Raw genomic sequence first — 10,094 nt, 5'->3', positions numbered from 1 at the left:
ATTAAAGCAGATAGTTTTGAATATATCCTTTTTATTTTTAATAGTTTTTAAAAAATATTAAGACAAGAGCTCGTAAATGTGTTCATTATTTTAACTTTTAGAAAAAAAAATCTTTTAAAAAAATGTAATTATTAATCATTACTGATAATTAATCTGCAGAAAGACAAGGTAAAATTTTTGAGCAAAATAATAAATAAACAAAGAAGCATTTATTCTATGTGTTACTGCCATAAAGGATATAATTATAATGTTTACTTTGGCTTCAATGCCCATTAATTCAGGTAAACAACATTGTCTACTTTGGTTTACGTTTTTGACACCTCTGTCTTTTCTTTCAGAAATAAGTATAACCACAAAAATTAAGATTGTTTTTACTGATAGTACATGTCTCTGTGGGATACCATAGTATAATACTTTATTTATCATTTAATTCACCTGAATTAGTATGACTTACTGTTTTTAAAGTAAAAATGCTTGAATGCCTGTGGCACCATGAAGTTGCATCCACAATTTCTCATGAAGATGTCAGAAGGACATGTCTCCACTAAAAATGAAAGAGCCTGTGGGGAAATAAAAGGGAATAGAACTGAATTTCACACTAAGCTGTTCTTGCTTTGTCTGTTATTCCCCTCCATATTCAGAGGTGACCATATAACCTTGCTATTAGATTGATCTCTGTCATTTGTTGTATGTTTAAAACCTTTGGAATTGTGATACAGAATTACTGCACAGATGCTGGGCTGAGATGGAGGTTAATAAAAAAAGAAAACACTGCCTGAAAACAGATGTTTGGATTTTGAAGCACAAATATAGCTGACTCTCAGCAGATAAGCCCAGATTTCACCAAGTCTAAGGGATAAGAGACCAACATTCCTCCTTTAATCTGATTTGGTATACTCACCAGTATTCAGATAAGATAAAAGCATAAAAGATCAAGGTCCATTATTTTGAATGATTAATCAATGGCTTTTTATTTTCTCCTAAAATACTTGGAGCATCTGTGTATCTAATAGAAGGCAAATCTCATCTATAATAGGGATTCTAGGATTTACTAACAATTGCTTGTTTAAAAAAGAAGGTGGTTGACAACAGTTATGTATAGAGTTGAGTTTTAATGACTTTTCATGAAAATTCTACCAACTAACTAAAGCCTACAAGAAAAACATAAATCTCCAAAGTTTGGAAGAATACATGGCTAATAGGCATGAATTGGATATAACTACCAAGATAAACCAGAAGTCTAGTTTCAAGTAGCTACTACATTTCCAGGATACAAGAGAAAACTCACCTGAAAAAGTAAATAATTAAAATTAATATACATTGTGCCCGTGTTCTTATTAGTCTCTTTCACGTATTTTTCCCACTAGCTACTGCAAAAATGCAATTAATAGCAATGATGTGATACGCAAGAGAGCAACTTATGATGTAAATACAAGTTTTCCAGATCATCAACACTGAGCTTAAAAAGAACTAAAAACAACCTTATGGCACCATCCAAAATGCACACAAGTCTGTCAAAATAGACTGAAATTTGGGCAATGCACTGGAAAACCAACTCACTGAGGGGTCATAGGCAATGGTTTGTTCATGGCATGCAAGATAATTGAAACAAAAATAAGTTCCTAAAACACTTACAATGTGAGTACATTAAACTAGGTTTCAGCCAATGAAGGAGGAGGAGCTGATTTCTCTTTTGCTCATTTTCAAGCAGCACCTTAACAGATGTATTTTTAATTTTCAACAATTTTCATGTAATTTGCAAAATTATTATACAGAAGAGTATTTGACATGGAATACACGATTTGTGACATTGATAAATATAAAGACTATTAATTAAATGTCTACTTGCTAAGTGAATGATTAGGAATTGTATTTCTACACTTTCAGCAATGTTCAAAAACTAGAGGACACTAAGTTAAGCAGAAGTGGGATCAAGTGCTACATTACCAGTGCTATTATGCAGTTTGCCAATACTCCAAAAACCAAGGAATTAAGGTTAATTAATCACTTAAGGTAATATATGCAAGTAGCACCAATACCACCATTGTATGCATAGGTGCATGTTCTAGAATAATTACAGTAAGATGGAACACGCTCCTTACAGCACAGATTGTTAGAGACTGATAAAAATAATACCACCACATCTTCAGTGTTCTCTTTACTACACTGCTGTTTTATGGGAAGCAAACAGCAGGATTTTATGGATGGCTGTATTAATACATTATTGATACATTCCATAAGCTACAAGAAAAATAAGGACGCTCTGAAATTCAGTCAAGAATGAATTTGGTCGGTTTATTCCAATAATTACTGTTCCCCAACTTTTGTGCCATCTGTGCATCATGCACAGGAAAACCAACATCAATTAATAAAGTGACTGCTGGAGTAGAGGCTCTAATGGTTTCTAGCTGCTGGGGATCCCCCCCAGTGAGGGCTCCTGGGCAGACGCCTGCTCTGCGTTTGCTTTTCCTTGGGTTGCAGTGCTGATGTCTTTCTTGTGAGGGTCTATAGAGAAACACAAGGTGAAATCATCAGTTATTTTGCTAAATAAATGAGAAGCAAATCCACTGACATTGGTACGGGGCTAATGTAAAAGGAGTGTGAAAACAGGAGTATCCAACCTCATCTGTGCTCTGCTTTGCCTGAGATCACCAACCCAAAAGCTTGCCAGTAGGCTTTTAAGTAAGTATTTTGCCACTTCACTGATGTCTTGATCTACTTTCTACATTTATTTAGGTGCCTCTTGTCAGTATTTCTGGGCTCTGTCAACATAAGATCCTGACAGACAAGGTTGAACTCTTATATCACACTCCAAATACCAAAGAAAGTCAACCTCTAGAAATATCAGGGTTTCAGGAGCCCACAAATGCTTATCCACTTAAATTCCTATATAAAATGGAAAGGGAAATGTATAGATAATGTTCTGAAAATGTATAGATAATGTTCTGAAAAATAAAATAAAATAAAATAATAAAATAAACAAAATATGGAAGTGTAGACCAAACCAGCAAAATACCTGATCTAACAAAATAAGAGGATGCTAACAGCAGACCTACTACTGCCCTTCTTCAAACATAGCTGCTGCCAGCATAGCCCCTAGGCAACCCCAACAATATATGTAGTTGTCTAGCTTGGCCATTTCTATGGCTAACCTGCTTGTAATTAGGCACTTTTTGTGGATATCACATTTCCATGTCACTGGCCTTTTTCCTCCCTTCAGTTTTTCTTGGATATGTTCCGTATGATTTAATGAGGCCTCAATTTTTTCCTTTAAAGCCAAATTAGGTGTTAGAAATTTAATCATCCACAGCAAGCCTCACAGTTGTCAATAGTATGACGAGAAACCCTGAGTTCTTATAAATGGTGATGTGACACTCAGCAAGAACCCTCTTCTCCTAAATGGCAGTTTGTGTTTTATTCTCATTTTTATTAACCTAAAAAAGCCACAACAAAGAGCATGGTCATTGAGATAAGCAGGACTGTGGGGCTGAGTACACTCTCTGGTGACCCCCCCAAGATGGGCACCCTGTGGGGATGCTTGAGCTGGACCTGGTGGGGCGGGACCAGCAATGTGGGGACAGGGCCATGCAGACAGGACCCTTGGTGCCCAGATGCTGCCTGCTCCCAGCACGGAGGAGCAGAGCACTGTCTGTAGCGTGCATGGCCACCAACCCAGCAAGCGCAACCCCCAGCAGTGAATGAACACTGCCTACCAAAAATGGAGTCTTCCCCAGGAACCACAACTCTTTAACTAACAGTGCAGATTCAGGGTGTAGGTGCTCCACCAGTCAGACTGATACTCATGTCCGCCTGTAAGCCCTGTAATGCTTTCACCAGTTAAAGGTATGTTTGTCTGCAGTGATAGTCACATGCCAGGTGTGAAGAAGAGCCATCACATCCACAAAGCCTGTATTTCATATTCAGTCCAAATGGCCAATATTTCTGATTTGGAAATCACAGCCCCACTCCTAAGCAAAATTTAGTTGTGTGTTAAAGCAGGTTTCATTTCTAGAGGTATCTCCATCCCATGTGCTGGCAAGGTAGAAAAGGATCTCGTAAAGTCATGTCCCTGCCTAACACAGGAAGAGAACTGATCTGTTTCATTGTGTCATACTTGTTCAATGTGTGTTTTGAGAGCAGATCAATAAAAGAGGTTTGCAATCTCTCTCATACGTGGTAATATTCAATCTACTACTCGTGAACTATTAAACAGTGAGAATGGAGTACATAATCCTTCTAATCTTAACAGTACTTTTAGAATAAAAATATATGGAACAAAACCACACTGCTTCAAATTAGTAAACCTAAATATTTACTTTACATAACCTGTTATTTAATATACTGTGCACTAGGCAAATGCTCTCTTTAAAATTATGCTTATAAATCATCAGAAGGAATAGCTAATACTTATCAATCATATACTAAAAAATGTATTTAAACCTGTAATTTGTAAACCTATGTAAACTCAGTATATACTTAACCAATACTAAATATGTGTATACGTGATTCTTAGAGAATTTTATAACTGAATTAACTACATTCTGTAATGGAAGATTACAAAAGGAATGAAATATATGCCGTATATTCATATGCAAGCTATTACATTAGAGTTGCAATTCAAAGAATAGCGTAAAAATCTAAATTAAATCTGACATCTCATTCTTTCTTTACATTTTTTCTCAGCATTAATTTTGAATTTTTGTCTCTGTCTTTAGAAGAAGCTTAATGGGGAATATTACCTACAAATAGCTTTTGATGTTGCATTTCCTTCAAAAAAGGATTCATCAAAGAATGCAAAAATATATTTATTTTTGCTCTGGAACAAGCTAAGAACAAGTTTTTGGACTGAGTATTTCTCACTAAACTAGTGAAAGAAATTTTTCTTTACATTATGTTTTAATATTCACATTTTGAATATTGTGAGTGGCTTAAAGGACTTTTTAAAGTAAACAAGTTAAAATCAAAAATGTAACATCCTAAGCGACCAAGGCCAAAACTTCCTTGGCAAGTCTGGGTTAACATAAACTATGACAGATAATCATGTTAGTGAGATTCAGAATAAGGTATTTGTTGTATAAAACACACGTACACTAGAAATTATCTGCAAGCATATAAGGAAGAATTTTCTGGTTTTGCTTTTCTCTGTGGTTTCATGGCCTGATGCAAACTTTCATTGCATATTAGTGTGTTGAGTGGTATTATTACTTACTTTGGTTTACATCTTGAACTTTGCATGAGACCAACCATATTGGAATCTGAAGTCATACTCAAGTTCACTAAAAGATGAATAAACTTTCACTTAACTGTCAAAATTAGTCCTAGTTTCAAGTTTCCTATTGTAATCCCTGTCTGGCACTAATCTAAATATTTTATTACTTGTTCTGTTAATAACAGTTTACAGGCTTAGAGAAGTGGACTATACACTCTAGTATGCAATGCTGTTACTTTCTAAATTAGAAAGCAATCCTATGATCTGCATGAAATTAAATTTACTTTTAATGTACTTCTAACCAAAATCTTTCATCAGGGATCTCATATATTGAATGCTTTAATTTTACTTTCTCTACCCTTTCCAGCATACTTGCATTTATCTTTGTCTCATAGAAGAAACATGGTTGCTAAATTTCACATTATCTGACTGTGTCACCCCAGCTGCTATATATCTCCTTTCTACCTTATCAAAACCAAAATTACAGTTCTTTCCTCAGCTCTTTTCATAAATTTTCACCTTGCTACTTACATTATCTGCCTCTTCTAATTTCAAAAACAGATCTGCTACCAGCTCCCCTCTTTTTATTTTTAATTTTGTGTAAGTTCTTGGTACACTGAGCCAGCTGCATGAAATCGGTTACTTTCTGTTCCTCTAAGTTTCTTTCCACTATAGCTAACCTAAGAACATTGAAATATAGGTGACATTTTATTCTGCTTCTCTCCTTTTATTTCTAGACTGCAAACACCAGGATTTATTGGATGTTGCCAAACATGTTTTAGGTGCTACTGTAAAACAAAATGATTCATTGATTCAGCAAACACTTACAGCAAAATGATTCTTCAGAGCATTTTCAAATGGCAGTCTTTCCTTCAGGGTGAACACGTACTCTGAAGAACATTGAAAAAAACACAGAAAATAGTGTGTATTGTATGTGCACATGCATACATACAGACACATCACACTTTGAAAAACACAGACAATTAGATAGCCTCGTATGACAGGCTACTGAGGAATGCTACTGCATGATAGCACTCTCCGATTCCCATTTCTCTAAGATAGGAATCAGCATGCCATTAAGAGCATTTTCAGAGACATGCATTTTCAGGGAGATACTCAACAGGATTCCTGGTGATGCAGCAACATTGTGATGTGGATAGAATTGATTTACCGATTAATAACTGAGCTACCCAACATTTCTTTGCAGTGATCAGCTTTAATGTCTGAAAATACATGGACTATGGAAGCAAAATATGAAGCAGAGAGCTTAATGACTTGTGTTTTAAAATGTAGACTCTTGCCTCTTCAGCAGTGTTTGACCTACAATTTACTTAGGTCAGCTAATAAATGACCAATTGCCACCATTGCCATCCATTGCTACACAGAGTAAAACAGGACATGTGGCAAGGGGAGATGCCAGAGACAGTGAGGAATAGGGGGATGTAAGTCAAAGGCTGTGTTTCCGGAACACAAGAAAAGGTTTTGTGTGCTCAAGTACAATGATTTAAGATCATTTAACCACAAGGCTAAATAGTTACTAATATTTACTAAATTATTACCCATTCCTCACCATGTTCCATCCCCTAGGCAAGGTTAGCAATCCCATAACAGAGCTGCAGACAGAATTTGTCAATCCACTTTCTCTGAACAGCCAACGGCTGTTTTTCTATTTTTGCTAGAGCTGGGTCAGCCTTCTTTGCAGGGAAGGAGTGGAGCTGCGTGTGCCGGCCTGCAGCCAGCCCTGCAGCAGCGCCGGGCACACACCGCAACAGCCTGGTGCAGAGCTGGGAGCTGCTGCTGCCGGATGTCTGTCACAGAGCACAGCGGGTTGGGCTCCGTACTATTTCTCGAAATACATTTGCTTTTGGTAAAACAGACACCAGCACCACAGAAACATTTAAAACACACAGTCCTATTTTGTGCTGTGAAGACTGAATGAACTCTGACTGAAAACATGTCAATGCTCAAACCTAATTTTACATGTGCAGAAATGTAAACTACATTAAAATGTTTAACTCAAAGCTCATTCTTTCATAATTCAGCTACACAACCATAGAACTAATAAGCAGTTTATCAGTCATAAAAAGGGTTATTAACATTGCAGCAACAGATGTTATTCAAGTAATAAATGTTCCACTTACAGTGCTTATTTCTCACTGACGTTTAAGATTGTTCCAAAGATCAGGTGTCTCTTCCTTCACCCCCAGGATCTGGTGGAAAGTCTTCTGAGCAGAAACTTGTGTTTGGTGGGGTTTGATACAGTGATAAAAGAAAACAGATTGTGGATGCTTTTTTATTTTTATCTTTTTAATTCAGTGTTGTTTACAGTATGGGAAAAGCATTGTCCTATTTATATCCAATTATATATGTCCACACTTCTCAAGTCTGTAATGCTCTTGCTGTGCAAAAGCACAACTGTACCTATCCAGGGAATTCTAAAAAAAAAAAGAGAGAGTATTGCCCTCCCTCCTACTTTAAACCAATATTAAAAGTATTCAGGGCTGAGATAGCTAAATTCCAGTTCAGTCCTTTCTGGATCTGGTTTCAATATCTATGCAATAACAGAAAAAGTATAATTTATGGAACAAAACACTAAAGGTGGAGAAAATGATGTGTGACATACACCCAAAGCCTGATTATTTAATCTGCTGCAATGTATTTCAGTAACCAAATGCAAGTTGCTCAGCCGTTGTGTGTATTTCAGCCACATTAGAAGACTGTGGAGTTCATCGTTTCTAATTTTTAAAGTAGATTACAGCTGCCATGTTGTTAAGACCTTACGATTATATCTGAACAATAAATTGTATTATTAATAGGATGCTTATGGCCTGTGAGTATTAGATATTGTTGTTTGTGATTTGCACTTAAAGAGGGATTTTAATCAAGTTTACCATTCTCAAAAAGTCTGTTTTGCATTTAAATAAGCAGCCTTAAAAATTGATCTGGTTTGCTCAATTATACAGTGGCTCATTCTGAAGCCTAGGAGTAATTTATAATACAGACTCTATGAGCAAGGAAGATGTATTGCATTGTACTTAATCTTATCAAATTTCTGCTGATTTCTGATGACAATGTCTGTTTATCATAATTATTATGAGTTGCCTGGGTTAATAAAACTTGAAAAACCATGTGGGAATTAAACCAGTATGGAATGTTATACTTATTATTTATGTAAGGCTATCTGATACCAGCTGTCCTTCATGGGTCTATGAAGCCATTTATTTCAGAATTGCTTCTTGTACCACCATTGTTAAGTAGTTCAAATGTACTAAAATCCAATTTTTAGGAATGTGTAACTTCATATTATGAAGTCTCTCAGATGAAAATATCTTAATATATATTACAATATCCCAAATTATATAATATTTGTTGGAAATTTTTTTTCATTGAAAACTACCTGGTCTTCATTTGCATTATATTGTAACTATAATGAAGTAGCTTCTTTGCCTTAGTGTTCACCTATAGGTAACTAATTTATTGTGCAAAGGAATAGTTTTGTTCACTTAGCTTTTGTTCATAATTAGCTTCAATATTATAAGAAGCACTTACAAACATTGTCTGTACTGGTTCCATACTATAACATCATTTTTAAGATGCTCTTGCCACTGGAAGTGCATTCACTAGGAAATAATTTTTAAAAAGAAAAAGGAAAAAAAATGTAACTCTTGATTTAATATCCCTTTCAGATGGTGCGAAATACAAATGATTTTATTTGGAAAGTATTTGAAGCACTCACCTTTTAAGATTGCACCAAGGGTATTTTGAGATCTGAAACAAAAGCCCATGTTTGTCACTTTCTTCAACACAGAACCCCATTGATTTGCCTTGGAATTAAACCTATGGGCAGCGAGCCACTTTTTAATTCAAAGCCAGGTCAACGCCACCCCAAAGGAGCAACAGATGCTCACAGAACTATTGCACAGTAATGAAATGTGGAGAAAATACACTTCACAATCTAGTAGAAACAATAAAATTATGTAAGCAAATTAATTTCCGAATTAACAATGGGAACAATTAGGTCCTTATAAGCTTGAAAAATCTATTCGATCAGCAGTGTACATTTACTCTTTGAATATGGATATTCCTGGCCAGTCTGATGTCCTGCTTCTACCAGTAGTAAGGCTGAAAAGTTTGGGAACCCCCCTATTTATTTTGTGATCAATCTCACATCATGCTTCAGTTCTACATGTACAGTACTGGTCATCCTCAGAGGTACGATATGAGCATGAACTTCCAGATAAGACACAGGAGCTTTCTGATAGCAGGTACAGCAGAAGCACAACAAAGTACTTTTGTCACAAGAACAACTTTGGAGTTAAAGAAGTGAGGAGGTAAAAACAGTGTTAAGTAAGATGATACTATAGTCAATAAATTATATAATGACAAAAAAACTGTATAATGACAAGATTTAATGCTGTTCAATTTCACAGTTCAATATAATGTAAGCTTTTGTTGCTTAAAGGAGGACTTTATTGATGTTTACAGATAGACTTTATGGCTTGCTTGTCACCAGGACAGCCAAGAGATGTCTGTCTCAGTTTCTGCTCAGGAATGCCAGGACCATGCACTGTCTATTTTCATACCAAGTAGAAGAAAAAATATAGTCTGAAATTCCTGTATCAGAGCAACTTGTTAAGATAATTGTCTTGCAATGATTGATCTAGTCATGTCAAGATAATAAGGTTTTTATGGTCCTGAGGAGGATTTAATCTAATTTTTGGAGGGATTCTGATCTCACTGTTGCCGCTTTATCACTTTTAATCTCAACACTTTTATTTGAATTTGATCTGCAAAATTCAATATACTTTTAGTTGACAGCTGAAAACACAGAATAGTCTTTTTACACTAAGTTTTCCTGTGTTGAAACTGTGTTTTAAATCTTGTT

The 10,094-nt window shown here is 35.6% G+C and overlaps 1 long non-coding RNA gene across 2 annotated transcripts in view; it reads right to left on the bottom strand.

Moving 5' to 3' along the window:
• Positions 1 to 1,868: 1,868 nt before the first annotated feature.
• The window catches only part of LOC136791775 (uncharacterized), a 51,820-nt gene continuing 43,594 nt past the window's right edge, over positions 1,869 to 10,094 (bottom strand). For both annotated transcript variants that reach the window (XR_010834387.1, XR_010834388.1), the window contains 3 exons: positions 7,351 to 7,445; positions 6,038 to 6,099; positions 1,869 to 2,505 (listed from right to left, as the gene is read on the bottom strand). This is a non-coding gene — a long non-coding RNA (uncharacterized lncRNA). The remainder of the gene's footprint in view (positions 2,506 to 6,037; positions 6,100 to 7,350; positions 7,446 to 10,094) is intronic.

The sequence above is a fragment of the Anser cygnoides genome, chromosome 12 (assembly GCF_040182565.1).
Source record: "Anser cygnoides isolate HZ-2024a breed goose chromosome 12, Taihu_goose_T2T_genome, whole genome shotgun sequence".
Lineage (NCBI taxonomy): Eukaryota > Metazoa > Chordata > Aves > Anseriformes > Anatidae > Anser > Anser cygnoides.
The sequence above is the reverse complement of the archived record's forward strand: the minus strand, read 5'-3'. Positions and strand labels throughout refer to the sequence as shown.